Source organism: Xenopus laevis, chromosome 2L (assembly GCF_017654675.1).
Source record: "Xenopus laevis strain J_2021 chromosome 2L, Xenopus_laevis_v10.1, whole genome shotgun sequence".
In the NCBI taxonomy this organism is placed as follows: Eukaryota; Metazoa; Chordata; class Amphibia; order Anura; family Pipidae; genus Xenopus; species Xenopus laevis.
In genome coordinates this window covers 92,912,010-92,939,059 of record NC_054373.1, presented here as the reverse complement: position 1 = coordinate 92,939,059, position 27,050 = coordinate 92,912,010, and the positions used below count along the sequence as shown (strand labels likewise).

At 37.8% G+C, this 27,050-nt stretch overlaps 1 protein-coding gene across 6 annotated transcripts in view; it reads left to right on the top strand.

Moving 5' to 3' along the window:
* The window catches only part of luzp1.L (leucine zipper protein 1 L homeolog), a 60,300-nt gene that overhangs the window by 16,288 nt on the left and 16,962 nt on the right, over window positions 1–27,050 (top strand). The window contains exons 2-4 of one of the 6 annotated variants that reach the window (XM_041582176.1): window positions 9,688–9,740; window positions 22,522–22,608; window positions 23,425–23,463. The exons of 1 other annotated variant lie outside the window; for it this stretch is intronic. The gene's annotated coding sequence lies outside the window, so the exon portion shown is untranslated. Of the gene's footprint in view, window positions 1–9,687; window positions 9,741–17,886; window positions 18,372–22,521; window positions 22,609–23,424; window positions 23,464–27,050 lie in introns of those variants that run through there. 4 more of the 6 variants (XM_018246771.2, XM_018246770.2, XM_041582175.1 and 1 more) reach the window with 4 other exon arrangements.

Here is a 27,050-nt window from a genome sequence, read left to right as displayed (position 1 = left end):
CATCTTCTCTCATAAATATTGTTGCATGCATACCGGCTTAACATGAGATGCGTTATCTGAAGGTGCTAAATCTGAAGAGCACATTCATATGTGAAGCCTAAACCCTTGCGCTTTTAATGTACTGTGTTTTCCACCATCCTCAGCTTGGTTGAGGATTAGATAAGCCTTTATTATGAAGATAACTTTGGAGCACTGGACTTACAACTTATATCTGTTCATAAAAAGGTATAGTCGTTTTAGAAAAGTTCTCCCATTCTGGAAACCACTTCTTTGCTATTCTAAATGTCGTTCTTTTCTAAATGTCAGTTTTTCTCTACAAAGGAGTGTACAGCTTTAGGTTACTGTAGGAAGCTTGAAACTAGGCTTCTAGCTAAGCTTTTTTCATATTCGGTCTGGTAATATGTTTATCCATTCGCAGTGTTTGGAAGCTTTTGTTTGGGTGTATGTTGTACAAGTATGGTTTGACCCTGTAAAACAGAAGGCTAACAAGAATGTCTTGCAGAGGAGGAATGACTGTGTGTGTTTGCGATACTCTGGTCAGCAGCTTATCCAAAGTGTGGAAAATGTATTTGTCCAGTATTGTATGGTTTAATAAGCGTCTTTTGGAGCTGATGGTAAAAAAACCCATATGCTTGGGAGGAAGAGAAACCATTTCCTTGAACAGGAGTCGGTGGCCTCTCCATGTCCATTAAGAACCTCAAATACGCCCTCAGCTTTGAAACTGTGTGGTGTTGTGTTTGTTATCCTAAAGAGATGATCTCAGCTGGATAAAAATGTTCACCTTGTGAGAGCTTTGTATTACATTGTAAGATCTGGGTGGGGTAAAGAATATTGTATTAAAAGAAAAAAAGTGACAATTCCTGCTTTGCTAATCCTGCCTCATCTTGTCTTGTCTTGACAAACAGACAAAAAAAAACCTAGGCTTGTCTGTTCGCTATGATTCGAGTGCTGCAACAATGTAGGTTGCATCTACAAATTAGTGTGTTGTTACTTCCATTACCTAAATAACTTCAAATAAAACGTTTTTCTCGACCCGCACATCACTATTCAGCAGGGCTAAAGAAGATAAGAAATGTATCAATTTAGAACAATTTACAGAATCTGTGACCCCCCTCCCCCCCCCAGAGCTGATTCAGAAAAACATAAGAAGGCAAAAAATTAACCTTTAATAGCCAGAGCACACGTTGCCATTTCGGGAGATTAGTTGCCCAGCGACAAATCACTTCTTCGGGCGACTAATTTTCCCAAAGTGCCTTCCCGCCGGCTAGAATGTAAATCATCAGTGGGGTGGCAGTCAGATCGCTTCGTTTTCCAAAGTCGCCCGAGGTTTCCTTGTGAGGCAACTTCGGAAAACAAATCTCTCCGAGGGAGATAAGTCGCCCTAAGAAGAATCGTTTTGTCACTGGGCGACTAATCACCCCCAGTAGCTTCGTGTGCCCCTGCCCTAAACTTAAATATAGTGAAAATGGTTGAAAATAAAAAATAAAAAAGGTCTTTATTTCTGGTGAACTATCTGAAAACAACTGAAATGAAAAAAGTGTTGGAAGCTGAACAACCCCTTTAAGGTGCAGGGAAAATAAATCATGTTAGAGGATCATGGAGACCCATATCTGAGCCTTTGCCCATAGCTTAAGAATTCCTCATATATTTCTTCAATACTCTCTTTTCTAACCTATCACAATAAATGTAAGCAGTAGTTCCACTGTGATATATTCCCAGCCATACAGTATATGGCATTTCAGAAGCGATTGTTGTGGTTTTGCTGTACCTGATACCTGTAAAGGATATTTATGTTGTAAAATATTCGTAGCACATATTTGGAGCTACATACATCCCAGTAAAAGTACAAGTACAGTGGTAGAGTGAAAGGACAGATACACTCTACAAACATGCTTTAGAAACCTGCTCCAAGCAGAGCCAATTACTGGAAAAGTAAGAATTTAAAAAAATAATGGTGTTAAGCTTTTCATTTAAATATAAAACACATATTTACATATGTTATATTTTTTTTCCTTAACCTTCTTAAATAATGAAAAAATATATAAATATAAAAGCGTCTGGACTTCATATGCCTGCACTCAAATATCCACAGAATGTTTTGATTTTGATAAATTGTTCTATTTTGGTCTGGGGAAAAGGAAATGTTTTCATTTCATCTCCATCCCTGAGAGTTGGAAAATAGACTGGCATTCCTATTCAGTGTTGCATATTTCTCATGTTTGTTTAGTTTCTTTATTTTATTTGTTAGGTTTAAAATGGGAAGAAAACTTCTACTTTCAGCTATAACCAAGTTGGATGTTTTTTTTTTCATATTTGTAATACCTCACAAACAGGACACGGACTACTCTACATTAAAATATAATGATATCATATTTCTTAAAGAAGATTAGGCTATAGCTGACACGCACACACGTGAGCACGCACACACACACAATATGAGACACACCTACACATACAATAAGACACACATATACTAACAAATGCATTTGAAATATTTTCTTTCTTACTGTGTGCCAGTGTGGACCATATCTTCATAGTCTTACTAGCATATAGAGCCCTTCACGTGGCCAGCACAAAATATGATTGCAGATGTTTTGTATGCTCTACATGGAATTGCGTACAGCTTTATAATATACTCTGACATTTCAGTTTTTCCACACTCATACAAACTCATAGGCTTTTCCACCCCCATGTCCTAGCTATTTGAGATTACAGTCTGTCACTTGTCATATATGAAGTGGTTTCTATGTGGGAGAGAGTCCAAGTATAGCAATTAATGACTCCTGTTATAGCCATACCATAAAATTATTGGAATCTTTAGATAGTGGCACCTGTGTTTGCCACCTGGTTCCAGTTTCTGTAACTGTACTGCTCCTACTATACAACAGCTGAAAGTCCTTTTGTTTGATTTATGTACTTTAAATAGTTTAAAAGCTACAAAGTGCAGCTTCCAACAGTTTCTGCTTTTTTTTTGGGGGGGGGGCTGCAGGATCTGGAAGTTGTAGCTCTATTAGGTGGAGGACTGCATATATGGTATCCATTGGCATTCCTTAATGGATTAAAGATATGTTTGGGAGTGGATATGTAGTAAATGGCATTAGTACCATAGGATATTACACTCAAAAATACAGCATGTCCATTCATCTTGCAGTGTGGAGATGGAAAATCCTCTGTGTGAGGTCATGAAGTATACTCCAGATCATATACAAAGCTTATTGTCCCTATATAGGGGCAGAACTACCTCCCTGACCAATCTCTTTGGAGGTTTGCCCAATATCTATCGGATGCTGTAGAGTGATTTATACATTAAAACTATCGAAGTTTTTTTCCCTATAGGCACTACCTTAATAGACGCTAAAATCGGAATCCAGCCACAAACACTTACAGGCACGAACACTACAAGACGTTTGTGAGTAGTTCCATTTTGCAAAACACTGCGTCTATGTTATAGGCTTGATGCACTATCAGGGATTGCTTTTTCTTTTCAGATTTCGAGATGGCTACACTTTTGTTTTAGCGTGCCTTCTCTAATTGATTTCCTTGGTGACAGTATTCTGTGTTTTGATGCTTGAAAGCAAGCTTAGGGCTTAGATCACTTGGTAGTGAGCACTTGCATTAATTCTGTATAACCAGGGCATCCACAGACAGGCTAGGGTTAGACACCTCTTTGACATGCCAGCTGTCTTGGGGAAAAAAACTCCCAGCTACCCTTGTTAGACACCTCTTTGACATGCCAGCTGTCTTGGGGGGAAAACCCCCCAGCTACCCTTGTTACCTGCAGATGTTCGGAAACCTAGTTTAGCAACAGGCATGTTGGCATTTATTAATTTTCCCTGGTACACAAATAGTTCACTAGAACATCTTGTTAGGGCCAAAGGCTATGCATCTTGTTTTAACAATCGTAACATTTTATGCTGGGGGTATATTGTTTCTTGTGACTTCACAAATAATTTGTATCATATGTTTGTTACATGACAAACAATGACATGTCTGCATTAATGCAGTCTATATTAGTTCATCTGAACAGTTCAGTCTAGGAAATTATCTCTCACTCAACATAGGACTTGCTTTTAGGAGTGTTACCCTTTCTCAACAAGCAGTACACAAAAGATTGATTCCAAATCTGAAAATGTTCCTGTTTTATGAAAGTGTAGGCAGCAAAAACTACCTTTATCTTGTGTGAGCTTTGCTCTTCTGCTGCTCAAGTGATAAGCACTGCTTGAAATATTGATTTGAAACTGTTGGGAGAACATAGTAGTCATGGTGAAAAGAGCATGTGCTCATTTATGAATAATTACTTGTGCTAGTCTTCTAGTATATGCAAAAGTCTAACTGCTATTAAGAGATGGAGTAAAACTCTCAGGGCATTCACATTTAGTTTTCTAAATTCAGCTGTCTGGCATCCTGTTGCATCCAGCTCTTTTATGATGTAACTGTTTGCATCCTGAGATCATCGTGATCACATCCTTTTCTAAGGAAAGACACTTTCCTGTAAAAATATAGAATTTATAACTTAAGTGGACATCAATTATTTTTCTGTTCGATTCTGAACAAAATGACTGGTCTGATAGAAAAAGCTGCAACATTCAGCAAATATTGTACTAAAACTAATGGTAGCCATAATAAAAACTTATTGGCCAGTTCATGGGGGCAATCCTGTGGGCTTCCCCGACCAATATCTTGCCAAAAATTGGCCCGATAGCGTTTGGCAGGTTAAAAAATCCCGTTGGTTTGAGGACCGCATTCGTTTGTTGATGCAGTCCTCGCACCGACCTCCTACATTGCCCTCATCACCCGATTGTTGGGTCCTAAGGTCCACGATCAGATCAACCCAATATCATCAACTCAAAGGTTGACGTATCTGGGCAAGATCTGCGCTCGTTTGGCAACCTCTGCACATGTATGGCCACCTTAACACTAGGATTCTTTGGAAACCAAGCTATGTCGGAAAGTAACTGCAGAGGCAGTTACAGCTTCCATAAAGGGTGTTTCAGTAGACATGTCTCAATACTGTATTCTCTTGTATAAAGCAGGCCTTGCTTGTGTAACTAAAATAACTTTATTTTTTTTTTTTTATTAACTTGCATTTGCCTTGTTGGACCAAAGTAAATTCACAGTGATTGGCGCTGGGGACTGGAAATGAGCAAAATACAAAACACTGTTTAAAGAGTAGTTGATATAAGACACTGTAGATAGAAGAAGGGGGATGCCTCTTTACAGTTAATACTTTATTCATTTAATTTGTCTCTCTTGCATTTTCATCAAAACAGTCATTTGGGGTTTGGGGTAATCACTAACAGGCACATTTTAATACATTTTAATTCCATGTTAACAAGTGTTTAAATAGACTTTAAAATCTATGCTAAATATAGTCACATTCTCTATAAACACTTTAAATATAAATTACTCGTAAAATGACGGATGGCGGCAATCCTCTTAAAGGAGAAGGAAAGGCTTCATGTACTTAGGGATGTCAAATGTAAGGCACCCCCAAGTGATTGTATTGACTTACCTGAAACCCCGAGCCGGTGCTCCTATCAGCAGAAAACGGCACTGGCCTGGGGTTATACCAGTGAGCAGTGTAGAAAGAACCTCACGGCACACAGGTCTGCATGAAGTTTTCAGTGATTTATTGAAGCGGAGTGCACAGCAACGTTTCGGGGTCACCCCCTTTGTCAAGCAAAGTCACTTATACCAGTGAGCACCATGGAACTTTCCTCTTCTGTCTTCCTCTTTCCTTTGCGCGGCTGCGCATGTGCAGTAGAACGAAGAGCCGAACTTTAAAAAGTCAGCTATTTTGTTCAACTGCGCATGTGCTTGCCCTGGGAAATTTAAAAAAAGGAGACGCCGGAAGAAGATCACTCCGTGGTGCTCACTGGAATAACCCTGGGCCAGTGCAGTTTTCTGCTGATAGGAGCACCAGCCTGGGGTTTCAGGTAAGTCAATACAATCACTTGGGGTGCCTTACATTTGGCATCCCCAAGTGCATGAAGCCTTTCCTTCAAATTTAATAAGTTGCTTAAGTTTTACTTTTTTTCTAGTGACTCGTGTACAGTAAAAATTCTATTTCCTTTTGACAGCGTGTGATCAGCTTGGCAGTGCACAGAGCCTCCTGGTAGTAGGACTTTATTATTATTCATTACAAACACGCATATGCACTTCCCAATTTAAATATTTCTATCTATCTAGCTATAAAATCTATTATCCAAAATGCTCAGGTCATGGGGTTTCCTGGATAATCTTTCCATAACTTGGATCTCCATACCTTTAAGGAGACCATACACATAGAGATCCACTCGTTTGGTGATTTCACTAAACAAGCGTATCTCTCCCCAACATTAAGGGGTGGATATTGGGCTGATTCGATCGTGGTCTCTAGGGCCCAATGATCGGATCATAATGTAGCCACAATGGGCAGCCAGATCACGGGACTGCATCAACGAACAGATGCGGCCGTAATCCGACGGGATTTTTAACCCTCCCCAATCGTCATCGGCCAGATATCGATAGGGGAAGCCTGTTGGAGGGCTCCACACATGGGCCAATAAGCTGCCATCTCTGTCTGTTAGCAGCTTTTATCAGCCCGTTTATGGCCACCTTAAGTCATTTACACATGGTATAATCCCAATAGGATTATTTTGCCACCAATTTGTTTTTCTTAAAGAAGAAAACCTTTGGAGAATTAACTTTTTTGCAGTGGTGAAAATTTTCTCTGCATAAATGAACAGCTCTTCTCCAGGTGGCATTTCTCCAGTGAATATTCTCCAATTTACTAAGAGCAGAAAGACACTTTTTACTCCAGATTCAGGCTGGCAAATTGCTATTATAAAACTAAAGCAGCCACTATATCACCCCCTCTATGCTAATTTTGCCTATACGTAATTTCATCTTGACAAATTCTCTATAGAATATTCTCCACAATTGTATGAGAAAATATACTGGTAAATTTTCACAAAGAATTTACACTAGAAGAAAATTCACCACATTTCTTTTGAATGATTTTTAGTGAATATGAGATGTGTTATGAAAATATACCTGTGAACTGAGGTGAACGATGGGTAGAACATTTACACTTTATGAAATGTTCCCTTATGGGAGATGGCCATCTCTTAATCTGGAGTTTTGTGGATAACAGGTTTCCAAATCGTTTATGGACACAGCAATGGAATTTAATAAGAAAAAGGGTCTTTAAAGGTTAGAGTAATAACTCACTACAATGTGGAAGAGGCCAAGGTGCACCTCCCTGAGGCCCTCAGCATGGGGAGCAGAAAAAACAAAATGCAATTTGAAGCAGGCACTCAGAATAAAGACATTTTTCCACCAGGCAGTAGTAGTGAAGGAAAAAGGTCCACACGTGTTTCGTGTTACAAACACTTAATCATAGGCTGTTTATGGACAAAGACCCGGATTTGTGGTGAGGATACAAAGGCCCGGGCCTAGGGTGCAAAGTTTCAGGGGCGGCATGCCGCCCAGCCGCTTTCTAGGGAGCACTGGGGAGCTGCAGCGATCCACATGGGGGGTTGACATGGCAGGCTAGGGTCGCTGAAGGAGGAAATCCAGTTCTGAATGGACAGTGTAAACCTGTGAAAGGAGTAGCATTGGTGGATAGTAGGATAGATAATAGGATTCACAAATTATTGTGGGCATAGATGTGTTGCGCTGTTGCCTCTATCTTTTAGCCCTGTTTAAAGGTTGCTCTAGTTTGAGGGCTGGCTGCCAACCTTCTTATTCAATACTATAGAGCGGGGGCCCCCAACCCTTTTTACCCTTGAGCTATATTTGGATATAAAAAGAGTTGGGGTAGCAACACAAGCATGAAAATTAGTTTCTGAGTAGTGCAAAATAAGTGCTGTGATCAACAATTTGGTCGCCTCTATGTGGACAGCCAGTCTATAGGAGGCTCTGTTTGGCAGTACTCCTGGTTTTTATGCAACCAAAACTTACCTTCAAGCCTGGAATTCAAAAATAAGCACCTGCTTTGGGGCCAATGGAATCAACATGTAAGGTGTTGGTAAGCAACTTGTTGCTCACAAGTCACTGGTTGGGGATCACTGGTATAGATTAAAATTCTAGGGGTTCATCTACAGAAACGGAACTGCAGGGGGTTCCATCTGGTGATACCTTTGAATCCATATGGTGCATTTAGTGTGTCCCATGTAATTGTGCTGTGTGGCCCTAAACCTTGCTGAAGAGGCATTCACTAACAACGGTTATGTCAACAGGCCTACAGATCTTCTTCTAAATTCAGTTTGCATTTGTTATTTCTTCATCAGACTTGACTGTTCTTGGAGTTTTTGTTATCTGTTGCATTTCACTGTGGTCCTGAAAAATGTTTAAAAGAAAGTAGTTCTAAAATGTGTTGTTACATACAAGTAATGTTCCAGACCCGTTGAACAAAACATAACTTCATATCTATTTATAAATGCCTAGGACGGCAGTAATAAAATACACATTAAAACCACTGTGGGAGGATAATATAAACTACATTTAAACCTACTGAAAGAGTGAAATTATAAATACATACTTGGCTTAAAATGCAAGGTAACCTCAACTGCTGCCTAGGGAGTTAGTATTCGGCATTCAAGAACATAATGATACAAATGATAGTTATATGAAGAAACATGAATACCAAACGTTATTCTCTTTCTGGCAGTTTTCTCTTTTTTGCCTTTTATAACTTTTTTGCACTCCACCCACACATTCTTTTTTACATAGACTTTCTTTAGGACTCATTAACAACTGCAACTATGCAAAAATGGATGCATTCATTAAAAGTATTTGCATTCATTAAAAGTATTTGCATTCATTAAAGGTATTTGCATTCTTCAAATATGATCCTTGCACTTCCCTATAGTTGCACTTGGCTACTACCGCCTGCTGTGAATCGTGCAAATATGTGCCTATTGACACATGGGATCCCTGGAGCTACCACCACCACCTTCAGTATTTTGTGATTCTTTAGATTTACTGCAGATGTAATATTTACGGCAGGCACCAGAACTGAAACCGTTCTGACACCACAAATTAGAAGCACAATTAAGCACGATAAATCACATTTTGACGCACTGGGCACAATCAGGTCAGATGCAACTCCCCCTTGCAGATGCAATTAATCTGGAATTGTGGGGAAAACCCTGCACTGTGGGTAAAAAAATGCTGAACTTCCAAACTTGCACTTGGTACATTGCACTTGTGACTGTAAAGGTTGTGGCATACGTTAATCCCAGTATGTATGTTTTAGGGAATGTGAACGTGATATGGAGAGAGAGAGCATTTGCTTATTTATGGGGACATTTAGTTGCCTGCGATAAATATTCGATTCTGTGGGTGAACAATCTCCCCGAAATTCATTCCCACTGGCAAGAATGTGTCAGGAGCACTCGGTTGCAAATTTTTCCAATGTTTATAAATGAGCCCTACTATTTATTTTATGAACACTGGGCAGTTTTGCAGCAGCCCATTTACCCACAGCAGCCAACCTGCAAATAGAGTTGAATAGTAATAGTCTAGTGCAAGTTAGAAAAGGAAACCAAATGTTTAAATACTTGCTATGGGTTTCTGCACTGGTTCAAAATGGCCCAGTATTTATAAATAAGCCCCCCCGTGTGTATTTTATTTTGATCTCAAAAACCAGGATTCTGCCCATTGTTTTAATAATGAAAACACTGTTTTTTGTTGTTTCTTCAGCTATACACGGCAAGCTGGGTGGCTGAAGCTTTTCCATGTTTGGTTCTTGCAAGGTAAATAATTAAATGACACCCCCACCTTCAAGAATCCATTGTTCGGGGTTATTTTTAATTTTCCTGCTGCTGAAGCAGCACTGAGAGCGTTAACAAAATGTGCATTTTAAAAGGAAATTAATCACTTCTAGAACAAAGCTTAGTAGCTGGAAAAATATGCAGACAAATGGTTCAGACCAGACCTCAAAACTTCCTGCCCTGCCAAGTCTTTTCTTAGATATTTAAATGTCTTGTTAACAAATGAGCAGAAAAAGAAATGGGACGGGTGTGAACTTAACTGTCTGTTGCACAAGAAGTAGATTCTATTTACACGCGGTTTAAAGAAAGTCACCGTAACTAGAGAAAAGCAAGGGGGCCTGCTGTGTCCGCCTTTAGGTGTTTATTTTGTTTGAAATACCGGTGTGTTTGTTTTGGTGTTTATGGACTTAGCATTTTACCATGTTTATTGGCTGTTGCAGTGTATCATGTAACAAACAAGGGAAAGTTGTGCTCACCGCTATTTTTTAAAATCATTAGGCGGGGGTGCAATGAGGCTGTGACCACAAAATACATATAGTCAAATACAAGAGTCCTCTGCACTCAACCCATTATCAATATATTTAAGACAGCGACATTTTGTGCATACTGCTACTAAAAAATTCCTTACCCTTTAAACAAAACAGGGATTGTTTGTCCATATATTGCAATATATTTAAGCTGGCCAACTACGTCAAAGTCATCCCATATCTGGCCAGTCCTATGCTCAATTTTATCTGATTCATTAAGAATTCTGTTGCTTCATTATACATTTTGTATAAAAAAATTCTGTATAATGAAGCAACAGAATTCTTAATGAATCAGATAAAATTGAGCATAGGACTGGCCAGATATGGGATGACGTTGACGTAGTTGGCCAGCTTAAATATATTGCAATATATGGACAAACATGAATCCCCTTGACAAAGGCTTACGCCGAAACGTTGGGGCCATTCTCATACTGGTGGTAGGTGTATCTGCTCCTTGCTGTATAATTGTAATACTTACTGTTTACTGTTATGTAATTGTGGCTATGTTTAAACGTTAGGTATATACCATGTAAGCTTATGTATTGTATTATACAGGCCTACTATTGTGGCTTTGTGTGTATTATTTGCATAAACAAGTAAAACTTTATTTTAAATATACCATACTTGCCTTCTTTTGAGTGTGCATACCTATCTATATATTATATGGACAAACAATCCCTGTTTTGTTTAAAGGGTAAGGCATTTTTTAGTAGCAGTATGCACAAAATGTCGCTGTCTTAAATATATTGATAATGGGTTGAGTGCAGAGGACTCTTGTATTTGACTATATGTATTTTGTGGTCACAGCCTCATTGCACCCCCGCCTAATGGTTTTAAAAAATAGTGGTGAGCACAACTTTCCCTTGTTTGTTATAGTTTATACAGGAGCAGTGACCAGCTCCATGTTGTAGCTCCCACCCTTCCCAGCTATAGTCAGGTGATCCCACTGGTGTCTAATAAAAGGGCAGCCAAGTATGGAGGTTTACTTTGAAAGCAGCAAGTTAAGTTGCAGGTAAAACCAAGTCCCTTTGTAAAATGTATAATGAAGCAACAGAATTCTTAATGAATCAGATAAAATTGAGCATAGGACTGGCCAGATATGGGATGACTTTGACGTAGTTGGCCAGCTTAAATATATTGCAATATATAGACAAACATTCCCTGTTTTGTTTAAAGGGTAAGGCATTTTTTAGTAGCAGTATGCACAAAATGTCGCTGTCTTAAATATATTGATAATGGGTTGAGTGTAGAGGACTCTTGTATTTGACTAGTGTATCATGTAACCATCCTCATACATTCTATTCTTGCCATCACCCCAAATGTTTTGCTTCCATGTGTGTATATTCATATTCGGAATAATAATTGCTTTGAGAGAGGGTGCGTGTTTGGTACAAATTCTGAACAAGAGTCAATAGCCCTTAATTAATTGCTAAGACAAAGAATTACATTTAAAGGTAAAACAGCCCATATGATTATGTTGTAATGAATGTAATAGCTAAAGTGCCATCTTTTCATGGCCAACTGTTTTTGTGCCTAAGGTGGATTTTCTCTGCTAAGAAGCATTTTATGAACTTCTTTTCATATGCATAAATGGCAGATGTCACAAAAAAGCTCAGTATGTTGCGTTTTCATAATTTACTGCCTGTTTGGTAGAAGCTAAAGGAACAGTAACATCAAAAAATGAGTAATAAAACGCAAATAAAAATGCAGTGTTGCTCTGTGGTAAAACTGATCGGTTTGTTTCTGAAACACTACTATTGCTTATATAAATAAGCTGCTGTGTAGCAATGGGGGGCAGCCATTCAAAGGAGAAAAGGCTCAGGTTACACAGCAAGATAAGCTCTGTAGAACATAATGGTGTTTTCTCTTCTCTACTATTTAACCTGTGCCATATAGCCTTTTTTCTATTTCCGCCACAGCAGCTTGTTTATATGAACTATAGTGGTATTTCTCTAGCAAACAGATCAGTTTTACCAGTGCAGGGAAACAGTACATGATATTTTCATTACTTTAAAAGACTTTCATTTGTTGACGTTACTGTTCCTTTAAAGAGCAAATCAACCCCAAAATAAAAATTTCACAAATTAAAGAAAACCTAATTCTTAGCAACTTTGCAATATACATTAATTACAAATTTTCTATATTTTATTTGTACATGTATTGCTATTGAAAGCAGTGTTGTCTGTTCCTTTCTAGTCTCTGCCCTGGTGGCTCAGACTGTTGATACAATGTAAGACAAGACTGCTGGGGAACCAAGACTTTTGCAACATTGTTTAAAATGTAACAACCAGGAGTTAAGCAAATGCTGCTTTCAATAGCAATTGTTTTTCCAAACAACTTTAAAAGCACTGAAAAGTATTAATAAATGTATATTGGAAAGTTGCTTAGAATGATATTTTTCTTTTATCGGGCAATTTTTATTTTGACGTTGACTTGCCCTTTAAGCTTGTTTTTTTTGTTAGGATTATGTGAAAAATAAACTTTTCAACATTTAGACCCGAGAGTGCCTCCATTCTCTACAAACTTTATATATATATATATATATATATATATATATATATATATATATATATATATATATATATATATATATATATATATATATATATATATATATATATATATATATATATATATATATATAGCAAAACCAAAAAATGAGGTCACACTAGCTTGGCCAACACCTCCTGTGTGTGCATTATATGAGAAACATCCTTTGAAATTGTATTATACTATAAATATCAAGCTTGAGTATCAGAATGTACTGATGTGTCTTCTGAGTGGACAAAGATACCTTTGTTTGGCAACTACTTCAAACAATTCTAACATTCTGATCTTTGCCAGTTTAAGGCACCAAATAGTGTCCATATCACTATAATCTTGAAATACTGTTTTATTTTGTTTTGTTTTTAAATCTCTAAAACTACAACCTGCACAGGGTTCTGTGCCTGTTTTACTCCCTAGTTATAAATCATGGGAGTTATAGCCTCCCTAGGGCTTCAAGCCTATAATTCCCATGCAGCTTGAGACACAGTCCAGAGTTTTGACCAGACAGCATTAGCTAATTGAGTGATATCATTGCTGAAAGGGGAAGCGTAATACAATCTGAAAATTAAAATTTCTTTTCATGCCAAGATAGGTTGAGTTTTCATTTTTTTTTTTTTTAAGTTTTTTTTTGGTAACTTTTCACTTAAGCTTTTTAAACGTGTGAATTTTAAAAGTTTGACTATATTTATTTATTTATACATAATTGTTCATAGTCTACATAACAATTGTATATTTGAGCTCAAGTATGGGATAGTGCTATGCGTGGATGAACAATGTTATGTATCTGCAGGGACTGACCCACCTGTACTCAAGCTGTGATGTCTGTAGGCAGTGCTGGACATTGCCATTGTTCTTTGGAAAGCAGTCACTGGAAATGAGGATGTGATTTCTTGCTGTGACTCGCCTTTTACAATTTAATAACTTCCCCAGTCCCACCCTTTAATTCAGTGCTGAAGACGATTGTGTCATGATGAAATTTGGGAGTGAACTAGTGAAATACAAGTTAATGAAGTGTGTGCTATAAAACCATCATTAGCAACTAACCCCAATTTAGATCCTTTTAATAATAAGCTTGTTATTGCCTCTTGCGTTAGCTCACATTCAGTATTACTCTAACTCTTGTCCATTCCACCCCATCCTGGGACACTTCCTAATTACTGAGTTTTAGGGCTCTTACAGACAAGCGTTTTTACCTGCGCTCCCCTGCGTTCCATTTTTCTGCGTGCAGCCGCAGGGGAGCAGGAGTAGACACATTACATTTTTTCCAATGGGCCTGTACTCACACAGGTGCGTGTAGGCGCTGAACGCTGAAATGCAGCATGTTGCGTCTCAACCTGCGTTCGGCGCCTACACACGCCTGTGTGAGTACAGCCCCATTGGAAAAAATGTAATGCGTCTACTCCTGCGCTCCCCTGCGGCTGAACGCAGAAAAATGGAACGCAGGGGAGCGCAGGTAAAAACGCTTGTCTGTAAGAGCCCTCAGATATCACTATGCACATATTGAATTTAGGGATCCATTATCCTGAAACCCGTTCTCCAGAAAGCTCCGCATTACAGAAAAGCTGTCTCCCATAGACTCTATTTTATCCAAATTTAAAAAAAAAAAATGTTTTTTTTTGTATTAATAGCAGTACCTTGTACTTGATCTAAGTTATAAGTAATCCTTATCAGGTTTAATGCTTATATCATTTTCTAGTAGACTTAAGATCCAAATTACAGAAAGATCCACTATCCGGAAAACCCCTGACAAAATGTAAAAAGTGACTAAAATAGGTTTGTTTTTTTAACCATTTAAATTCTCCTGAGATTGTTTCTCTGTAACTAGTGTTCTAAGTAAGTAGTGTTCTGGCTATTATGTTAGACTTCCAGCCACTCCAGCCTTTATACATTACATTTTTGGCTAACTATATTAGAAACATTTATTTTTATTTTTCACAGCCTATCCATTTTTTATTTTTACACTGAACTGTTCCTTTAAGAAGCCTACTGTATATTGTTGTGCATTAGTATGGGATAACTCTATCAGCCCAGAAACGGAGACATCATAATATTCACTGTGGGGAAAAATGAGCAGAATGTTGGCGTTGACCTAAAGTTTAAGGTCAAGATGTGGCACAGGTCTAACAATATTATTGGCACAGAGTTGTAACCTTGCATGTGTACAACATGGTCTGGTGCCATAATTGGTAAATCCTATTAAATACCAAAGGCTATACTAGATGAGTGTTATTTTTCCCTTCAAGAAAACCCTTAAAACTTTAGTCATGTGAGGTCAGATACACTAGCAGCATGTCTTGACTGGCTTGTCAATTGGGAATACAGTTTGCAATGTTTTTTGGAACTTTCCTTTAGCACTTGCACACAGTGTCCTCACTTGAAATTAGTGTTGCTCACTACTCACAAGACAACGTCAGGGAAAGTAACTTTAGTAGCTGAGACAGCAATGTATTTTTCATTGCAAAGCGAAAAACCACTTACTAAGCCTAGCGTAACACATCAAAGGTACGTTTTCATTATATTGTATTTAATATTACTAAATCATTTCCTTATGATACTGACCCTTTGAGCTGTGGCAGTCGCTCTCAGCCAAGACACACAAATAATGGAAAAGGAGAAGAAAAATAAAAGAAAAAAACAGATCATTAGTAGAAGAGTGAAGAGCTGTTGTGGTTGAGATGTGGGAACAAGTAGGTGCGCAGGATATGTAACTTGGCTAGAGGCATTTTGCTTTTTCAGGAAGCCTTTGCAGCACAATAAGTAGAATTGGCTGCTTTACATTATAATGCCTGAGAGTATGCACTTGTGCACATGCTTATTAGGTATAATGGTGCTTATACAGCACAATCCCCATGATTGTAACTGTGGTACAGTTAAAGGGGACCCGTCACCTAAAAAAATTATTCAAAATCCTATTTTATCCTTTTAGTCAAGCAAAATGAACTTTAATTACACTACATAAATTATTTGAATATTGTTTCCTTTAGTGTAGGAATTCATAATTATAACAAGCAGGCAGGAGCCATTTTGTGGACACTGTTATTAAGGCAAGTCTTCTCAAATCATCTCAAATCCTTGTTTGTGCACCAGAATGGGGGACCTGATGTCCATCCCCACGCACTGGCTGCACAATTAAACTGTGAAGAGTACGAGAGCAGTGACATCTAGGAAGTGCTGAATGGAAAGTGAAAGTAATTATTTGCCCCACCTCTATGCCTAAGGCAGGAGGGGCAGGCAATATTTGATTTACAGCTGGGAATTTTAAAATGAGCTTACAACAGCTATGCATGCTTTAATAAAAAATAGAAATTGGACTTCGTGTTTAATTTGAAAAGGACTTTTATTATACAGCTTTTGTGTGTCTGGGTGACAGGGCCACTTTAAATAATTTCCCTGTGTTGTGTGAATGTAATTGACAAGATAAGGCCAAAAACAGAGAAGGCTAACATTTGTCAGTTGTAATATCAACTAAAAACAACAGTTAAGTGAAATCACTTACATCTAGGTTTAGGTTACCTATTGATGCATTTTTCCTCATCACAAATAGCTGTTAGATTTAGGGCTGTGAGATTCATCACTGTGGCTTTTCCTAGTTAAATACATATTTTAGGTTTCTAATCTTATGCATTACATATGTTTGGGTATATGAATGTTATTTTACACAGTCTTAAAGGGGTTGTTCATCTTTACATTAACATTAAATAGTGTGATGTAGAAAGTGATATTCTGAGACAATTTGCTATTGGTTTTCATGTTTTTATTATTTGTGTTTTTTGAGTTATTTAGCTTATTATTCAGCAATATGACTATGAACATTTTCATTCATCCAGGTTATGGTATATCTAGTATGAGTAATTCAACTGGAGTGGCTGAGTAATCATTGAAGACTTTTCACTACTCATCCGAGCAGCTTCTTCAGTTCAACTGAAGAATGTGCCCTTATGATTGGATAAGTGGAAGAGTTTGTATGCAGAGGACTTCCCACACCAGTCAATTGAACTGAAGAAGCTGATTGGATGAGTAGTGAAACGTCTTCAATCCAGTTGTTTTAGAATTACTTAAACTTTTTTTTAATTCAGCAGCTCTCCAGTTTGCAATTCCAGCAATTGGTCCACATAACTCTAGCAACCATGCATTGATTTGAATAAGAGACTGGAATTTAAATAGAAGAGGGACTGAACAGAAAGAGGAGTAATAAAAAACAATAACAATAAATGTGTAGCCTTACAGAGCATTTGTACTTTAGATGGGGTCAGTGACCCCCTATTTGAAAGCTGGAAAGAGTCACAAGAAGAACGCAATCCAACTACAAAAAATAAAAAAATGAAGGCCTATTGAAGAGCTGCTTACTCTACAACATAGTAAAAGTTAATTTAAAGTAAACCACCCCTTTAACTGTTCTATAATAATCTGTCTCCCCCCCCCCATGCATGTGAAATAGGGGATGATTGGGCCAGGGCATGAAAAATCTTGGAATAGCAATGTATCAGCTGGATCTTTTTTCTATTTTTCAGTTCCTACAGTTTGATCAGCCATTCAAGGTGATACATGAAGTGTGAGACTTGAATACGTTATTAACAGCTGACCGCATTATTGAAGTTTTTTGTTGCACTATTAGAAGAAAATTATTAAAAAAGAATTGCATATAACTGGCAGATTGGCAGGATTATACATTTGATTACATTACATATAAGGCTGCACAAGAATGACTGTCTGTGAACAAATATAGCCTTTCAAGGATCTAATTCTGGAATATGTTAAAAGAGCAAAAGTACATAAAAATCGGCAGACCGATTACATGTAACCACTTCCTATCTACAGTTACATTTTAGGTTTCTTTGCCTGGACGTGGCATAAAAATTCCTGACGTCTCCCCTTTTGTTCCTTGCATTCTTCTCCATTCTCTGGTATTGCCTAACAGGAAGGCCATCTCCTCTATATGAAAAAGGAGGGGCAGGATGTATGAGGAGGCATTTTGTAGGATTTAACCCTTTTTGGCTCAGTTGGCGGGGGTGTGTGTGTGTGTGTTTAGCACTGCATTAAACATCTGTGACGCATTGCAGTAACTGAGAAAAAAGATTCAGAGCAACGTCTGCTAAAAAAATTCAGTGTGAGGATTTATCTAGAACTGCACCATTAAGCAGAGACAGAAATATGCCACAGTGTTCCTTATTATACCTTCCCATCCCATCTCTTCTGGAAATACCTGATTCTGTAGAGCCTTGTTTCTTAGCGTAGCTGCTTATTGCTATAAAGAGCATTTTGTAAAATTGAAAGAATATATATATATTTGTATGTGGTTAAAGCTGATATAGCTATTGGTGTAAGGTTGATTTGAATGCAGGATGTGGGAGCTAGAAGTAATGCACCTCTGAGGAGTCACAGGAGAAGCACCACAAAGAAAATGAGGAGGGAATGTACCCCATGAAAGGTTGACGTGGGAAAAATGTGCCTGTGGTGGGGGCAGAGAAATATCCCAGGGCACTTGCAGGAGAAACTAGAGCAGAGGAAGGGAGGTGATACTGTACCCATGGATGATACGGTAAGCAAGAATTGTGCCTAGGGTGCTGGGTGGAGAATGCTGGCAACAGACACACCATCTAAGATATACAGTTCAGTAATTTTTCAGCTACATCACCAATTTGTGCTGATAAATGTACTGTAAAGAAAAAGAAGCAGCTTGTACCATTCAGAAGGCTTTGCAATGTCAGGACTGGATTGCTTGCTTCCATGTGTTCACCACCAGGCAGCAGCAGTACTTGCCATAGCATTTCATCTGCATGAGAAGCTGCTACAGGTGGAGGGGATATTTGGGGTGTGTTACTTCTCTATACTGCAGTGGCTACAATGCCATTTGTGCCGTTGGCCTTAATTTTATTATTGCAGGGACCGTGTAGTTGGAGGAAGTAACTCACAAATGTAATAGTGTTTTTGTTTTTCTCCCTTTGTTGGATTTGAAGCTTTGTTAGTCGTGTTGTTTTTCTTCTTATAGTTTTAAACAAAAACAATTTGCTATAATGTGCATTAAAATAAACTCTATTCATTATAAAAATGGGGAGAGTCCAGTGTTGTTGCTACGGAGGTTGAGCCATAGTTCTCTGCAATTGCAGCACAATAGTCAGTCAGTGGGTTTTGGATCACTGAAATTTGCTTTTGTACCACTATGACAAAGATAGCTACCATTCCATCTTGTGTGTGTGTGTATGTGTATATATATCAGTCCAGTGAGTATCCACACTCCGAGAATTTCTCGACCCGCACAAAGTATATCTAACTTTAAAATGTTTTAACGTGTTATGATTTGTCAGTATGCAGCAACCATGGGGTTAGTACAAGAAATGTCCAAATATGACAATAGCAGCATAAACCTGAAAAAAAACAATTCAGGTTGGGGGGGGGGGGGGTTTAGGCGTATGTACTAATTGTGATGAGTAAAAAAAAAAAGCTTAAGAGGTTAATTGCAAGGGGTGGATGTGTGTGACAGGGCATGACCTCTAAAAGGAAGGTTGAAATAGCAGAGGAGAAGTTTAGTGTGCAGCCTCTTCGCCCTCCCTTCCACCTGAGGGAAAGAAAAGGTGACACCTGCCTCAGTCTTGAAAACTGAGGCAGGTGTAAAAGAAAAAGGGATGGGATAAACAACAACATGAAGGAAGTATAATTCAGTAATAGTTTAGAAAGATCTTTTATCAAACCGTCGTTGCAAAGTTCAATAACCTCTCCTCCGTCCTGAGGATGTTTAGCTTCCCACAAGACCATTAACTGGTAACTATGTCAAAAATGCTAAACACCCAGTGCAAATTTGCCCCCTGTTGGGGTGGGTGGAGTCTAGCTGCCGACTGAATAGCTTTGTGTTTCTCATTTCTTTTTATGTTGTATCTAACCTGCTAACAGTTGCTGGCTTGACGTTATCACAGACGCCCAAGTTGTGAGCTGAAGTGAGGTCACGTAATTGTGTAGGACTATAAAAATGGGATGGTGTGTCTAGGTGTTACAGGACAACAAAGTTACAAAGCTCTGTGCCTTATTTACTCATCAATAGTCTGGAGGAAAAAGGAAAATCACTTTGACAAAGCTTAAATTGTCAGCTGCTTGATAGAGGTACAACCTAAACTTTTCAGCATAAATACTGCTAATTTGATTCTCTGTCCTCTTCCTGAAAGAAATTTGCTTTGGGGAAAAAGTGGAATAATGAGAGAGATGGAAATTCCAAGTGTCGCTTCTTGACTGATAAGATTAGCACACATTTACCAAGAAGCTGATTTTTATTGTTTCGTGGTAATGCCACTCATTAGGAGGTTACAGAACTATTTACAGAGCACCTGACTGAACTATCCCTGTAACCCTATACCTGTCCTACACACCTGTGGTGCACACAATGGATTATCCAAGACTTCTGTATCCCTGGGCTGCAGTTAGAATTTGGCTAAATCTGTGAATGTGAATTAATACTTGTTGTATTGTATTATTAATGATTAATGTTCCGCGAGAATTATGGTAAGTGCAGTGCGGGAGGGGGGGGACTGTACTTATGCTGACAAGTCACTGAAAGGTCACTAAACCCTTTCATAAAATATAAGGGATAAAATAAGATAATGAGTGTCAAAATACATATACAGGTATATATATATATATATATATATATAGGCCTTGAGAAAGGTCCCAGTGGGGACCAAAACGTTACGTTGGCTAAGACATGCTTCGCTAAATACACGTTTATTTGATTTTGAAAATATCCCGGTGTTGCTGGTTCTTTTTTGGAGTGTGTGTGTGTGTTTGTGTGTGTATATATATATATATATATCTCGAAATTGCAGACGATACCCGCACTCCTTCACATCTCGCTTTGCCCGGGTGCTTGGTCAAAAATAGATATATAAAATTGTAGAAAGGACCAGCACTCCGTTTTCCAAAGAATTCAATGATTTATTTAAATCTCACAGTGTCTCCAACGTTTCGGCCCACTTTGAGGCCTTTATCAAGGATAAAGTGCTGTGTGTTACAATCCTTGATAAAGGCCCCAAAGTGGGCCGAAACGTTGGAGACACTGTGAGATTTAAATAAATCATTGAATTCTTTGGAAAACGGAGTGCTGGTCCTTTCTACAATTTTATTTATATATATATATATATATATATATATATATATATATATATATATATATATATATATATATATTTTTATTTATTTTTTTCGGCCAAGTCCTCCTGCCCGGCCGAACCGAATCCTAATTTGCATATGCAAATTAGGGGCAGGGAGGGAAATCGCGTGACTTTTTGTCCCAAAACAAGGAAGTAATGTAAAGTAAATGTATTCACTTTCCCACCCCTAATTTACATATGCAAATTAGGATTTGGTATTCAGCCGAATCTTTTGAGAGGGATTCGGGGGTTCGGCCAAATCCAAAATAGTGGATTCGGTGCATCCCTAATATATTATAATTTTTTTATAATAGTCGCTCTCAGGGCCAGTATCCCGAGGATGATTTTTTTTAAACGCCAAAAGAGAGCCTAATAATTAAGCAATGTGGGAAACTGATTTCCTCCTTACGTTTGCCTATAGCAGTGATCCACCAGGTGTGCTGCCAAACAGAGCCTCCTGAAAGCTGCATGTCTGTAAAGGTGCTACCAATTACAGCTAATATTTTGCACCCCCAGGTCCAGGAACTTTTTTCATGCTTGTGTTGCTCGCCAAATTTCTTTACATTTGAATGTGGTTCATAGGTAAAAAAGGTTGGGGACCCCTGTCTTATAGTAATGTCGAGCAACTTAACTTCCATACTGAATTGGGTTATAAATGTTGATTTGCTCATTTAAAGTGTCAGCGGAACTAGAGCTAACTCCAGCCTGGACCTGGTGGCAATTCCAGGGTTCTCCTTGTGGGTTGTGTCTATTGAGGCAATTGATTTTTGTCCAAATCATATAGACTCCAGTGGTGTCATTGACATGTTGGGTGTAATGCACCTATGCTGGAATTCTGGAGAAAATGCTGCCTGGTGGTTAAAAGACACTGCACAGTGCACTTGCTTAGTAAATAAGTCCTAGTATTTCTTTAATAGACAGATGCAGCATGTCAGGTGTAGACCTTCACTTTGGGAGGCCTGTAGATGGGTAAACAGATGGGGCAGAATCGCTAAAATATTTTACATTATATTTTTGGACATTGTTTGCTTTGCACCACTTGTTGCACCCTCATACTGCTAAAAGCTGTGCTGAAATCTGCACTAAATACATTGAACAGTAGACCTATCTGAATGCTCCTGTAGTCCAGGAATGCTGCATAGATCAATGCACTGACCAAGATAAGAAGTTTAGTCTTACTAGGGTCAGACTACATTATTTATGGTGTGTTCTATGTACAGTAGAACCTCAATTTTACATCTGATTTTCAGTTTTCCCTCATTTTACATTGTTGTTTTGTGGTCCCACTTATATATAATGCATAAAACATTTCCGGGATTTTACATTTTCCTGGATTTTACACAATTTTGTTCTGGTCCCCTGAAAAACGTAAAATGGGGGTTCTACTGTATTTTTATACAGATGCAGAGCTGGAGTTGTAGCTATGTTCCTGCTTTTATGCAAGATTATATTTTGTTTTGCAGGGATGGGGTCAAATAGTTAACCTGTCTGATGCACTTATTGTTTTGTGGCTCTTGTCTGAAATGTAGTTCTTTCATTTTTTTGTCTCTGCAGGACCAGGTATTTAGAATAGCTGATGTGTGCTGGAATGGTTTGTGAAGGGAAATATTACTCTGCATCTGGATGTGTCATTCTTGAAAGGTGAGCACAAGTAATGTAATTGCAAAAATAATACTAAATAAGCCAAAACATCATAGTTCTTACAGAAAAATGTAGCAGCAATATTTTTTGAGCACCAAATAAAATTATATTTTGTATTCGTTTAAGGTTTAGCCTGTTTTTTATTTTTTTTAATGGATGCTTCCATATTGTCCATCACTAGATCAACCATTCAGACATAATCTAACTTTACTGAAATTTGTGACCTCCAGTGATTAGAAATGACATAACGTCCCTCTGTCCCTTCTGTCTACCCAATTATTTTTGTATTGGGTGCTTGGGAAGCAAAGGGTTTCATTCAGAAAGAAAAGCTTTATAAAAGATATTTATAGACTTAAAAATTCAGACCTAATCTTTATAATTTCACTAAAACCCCACCCCAGGATGAGCAAACAAAGAGTATACAAATGTTCCTTTTTTTGCTTTAGGATTTGCCTTTGCTTGATTAACAAAAGGTAAGCACACAGAAGCCATTTATGTATTACACCAAAGAGCTTCTGTAAAGAAACATTTTGACATATTTTATATATTGTGTAAATAATATATGACTTAAACAACATAGACATAAGGATGAGTTGGATTATGTATTTCTGTAGGGTTTGCACATGTATATTCTCTTTCTTCCCTATAACTAACATGGGCATTAAGCATCATTTTTACTGGCCAGATGGTGTGGTTTTTTTTTGTTTATTCTAGAAAGTGCTTGGGAGATTTTTTGGCATGTTTACCTCTGGCCATTCTATACTTAAATATTTTTTTATGATAGAATAATGCTACTTAACTTTATATTTTTTCCAGGGGACCCTCAGTCTCTGTCATAGAAATCAGTGGAGAAAGGTAATTTGCCTATATAAAGTCTTGCAGAAGCTCAGGTACATATAGATGCCCTCATAGTAGTAGTCCAGTTTAGGTTAGGGTTTTGCACACAAATATTCAAAGATGGCTCACAAATAAGCTGGGTGTTTGTGTGAGTCTGGCCACTCTGCATGTTTGTTGTGCACAAATATTGCGTCAATGGTAATTTTGCGACTATCAATTCAAAATTTGCAAAATCTGTTTCTGACAGAGTGTGTGCAGAAATATTTGCAATTTGCGATTATGCCATATTTAAGAAGCTCTCAAGACCATCACAGGCATATTATTCGCAATTATGCTTACACATGAATGCACCAATCAGGCATTGGATGCACCAATCGGCGCAGTTTTTTGCTAACAGGAGCACCAGCCTGGGGTATTAGGAAAGTGATTGCAATACCTTGGGGTGCCGTAATTTTTGGCACTAGTGTCGGACTGGGACACCAGGGGCCCACCAAAAAAATTTAGACCAGGGGCACACCAAAAAACGTTCAACCAGGGGCCCACTCTCAGCACTATTTTCTTCCTCTTCTCACTCAACCTCTGTTCTTCTAGTCTCTTTTCTTTACATACTATAATCTATTATTGCATCTATTTAGCCTCTTTGTTCTCATAGAAATAGTTAATTACCATGAAATAGGCCAAATGTTTAAAAGCAGGAGGGCCCACTGACACCTGGGCCCACCGGGAGTTTTCCTGGTTTCCCGTGGGCCAGTCCGACACTGTTTGGCACCCCCAAGTTATTGTCCTTTATGCTTTGGATGGGTAAAATAAAAAAAAACTATTTCAAAACTGCCCTTTTGAATGGTTTCTAAAAGAATTCTTATGTTTGGTTGATTGCCATTTCAATCCTTTTAACACTTATGGAGGAATGTAATATGTTTCATTACAGCAAAAAACATTTGCAAATACCATTGTGAACATTAGCGACCAAGATTTTCATTATTTGTGTCCTTTTTGACCGACCTCAACTCAACATTCCCTCCTTTGTGTACAGTTGACCCTGTGTATGCCTGAATTCAATACTGGAGTTGACAATCTATGCTCACTAGTCAGGGACTGATTAAGATGATGAGAATGAAATGGTCAGAGATTGTCAGAAATCGGGGGAATGCATGCAGTGATGGGAGACTAAAAGACAGCGGAAAATCTGGTAAAGCGGAAACTCCTGATAAAATAAGGCGAGTTTACAGTTCTGTATTCAGTAGGGAAGGTCATTCAAGTTCAGAGCTTTGGCTAGTGTTGTGATAACACCAAAGAGTGATGCTAGATGTAGAGCAGGGATTAGTGGCAATACTGTTATGTATGAAATACAAAATTAATCTGGTGCTTTGTGAATATTGTGCTTAGATTGTCTGTAAATAACACTTGTAAACATAAAACTGGTAACACTGTCCATGCCTCCTAAAATGTAAGTAATATCTTTGACAGAAATATAGTTCCATTTTCTCTATTGGCAAATTGAAATACCATGTTTAGTTTAGTTTAGTTTAAGGGTGTTTAAGGGGATTGAAGACCAAAAACATTATTTAATGTTGGCCTTTTTTTGCAGCAATTATCTGAATTGTTTTACAGTTAACATACATTTTGAATTATTATTGGTTCTGAGATATTGGCTATATATCATGCTTTTAATGTCATCAACCCCATCTATGCATTTTTTGTATGGTCTGTTACTTTCAGAAAGCTGTTAAGCCAAAAACCCAGTTTTAGCAGTCTAAAATGGTTAATATCTTAGACTCCCCCCCCCCTCCAAATACCTGAATTACTTTGAGTAAGTCTACATCAATTTGACATATTAAAGGGAAACTATCCGCACACATCAGCCAATAAATAGACCAAGCTCTTTCGTCGTGTACTCCCATGCTTTTTCCTGTTACAGTTAGAACTGTATCATTGCTGTGTTATATGCCATTTCGGTAAGATTATTCAATAGGTCACTTAGCCAACAGATAATTTATATTATTATAAATATTAATAAGTATTCATTCTGAAAGTACAATTTTCCTTGAAAACAGTCCAAGAGTTTTCATTCTTTGGGGGGTGTCAGCGATTTCATATGTTTGGGTGCTTAATTATAATAAAACAGTGATGTTAGATCTTGGCCATGCTGAGGGCTTTAATAGAACTGCCAATGCGGGCAGTATTGACATCTCTTATGTAAAAAAATTACATTAGATAAAAAAAACAAGACTTCATATGTGTGTGCTGTTAAAAGTATAGCTTGTTTAGATTAAATGCATCTTTTAATATATAAATGGAGTGTGAGGTATTGCACACTAAGCCAGATGTAGCTTTGTGGCTTAAAACAAAATAATAAAACCATCATGGATGTCTGTATAATGTGTAGATCCTGGGATAATTTGCAGGCAAACTGATGGTTGTGCCTGAGCTCCATTATAGTAAATCAGGCTCCAAACTCATTAAAGTAGGCCAGATGGGTAGCTTTTACGCAGTGTATAAAACTCTGTCTTGTTCAGTATGCTGTAGCATACCCAGCTGTACAGGCTTAAAGGCTTAACCTCCGTGAATGGGCAAAACGTTTTGTAAGTTATTAAACAGACATTTCTTTTTGTTGTGGTGTTTGGCTACTAATTTTCTCTTTACAGTAGATGATAGACATTTGTACACTGGTAGCTAATGGGCTACTGCAGCCCAGGATGCTTACATTAGAGAACACGCTACATGCTTTTAAATTCTCATTAGAGTCACTTTAAAATGCATGTTTTGAAACTGACAAATGCTGTTTCAATGACTCAAAGTAAATGTTGTGGATTTATACTTTGCTAAATACACATATGTAAGCCACAGACAGTTTATATATATATACACACACACACACACACACCTGGTTTAGGAATGATACTTCACTGATATTTGCTGTGCTACTGGTTTCTGAGAGTGCAGGTGTGTCTGTCTGCAGGACTGTACAGGTTTAAAATATTTTTTCCATCTCGTCACCCTAAACTGTTACTTCATTGTCTCATAAAATTGAACTGTTCTGGTAAAATTTCATTAATGGCTATATATTTTTATCCAGTTGGTTATTCCTGCTAAAAATAATTAAAACGCTAAATTAACCCAGTAGGATTGTTTTGCCATCAATATAGTATAGGGAATTCAGTTACCACTAAGTACAAGGTACTGTCTGTTAATATTTTGTAATATTCTCATATTTGTTTGTTTTTGCAAAGTGTATAAATATTTGTTTTTGCAAAGTGTATAAATTCAATTATATTGTTTAATTACTAAAAATAATCAAAAAGGGGACGTGCAAATATATTAAATCTGATGTCCATATTTACTTTGTTTTGTGCCAGCTTAGGATTTACAGAGGGTAAAACCTGAATAAATTGTAAGTAGTAAGCCTTTCAGTGTCAACTCCCATCTGTCAACTCTGCATGTATTTGCTTGATAATTTGCGGTGTCTAAAAATGAATCCATAGCAATGATTTCTTGTAGAAATCATTTATTTATTTTAGTGGTTTCATTGTATTGAACAGTAGCTTAGTACTGGTTCATTCTTAGGTGACCAAAGTCTGCTGAAAGTATTTCCAACCAGGGGCGTA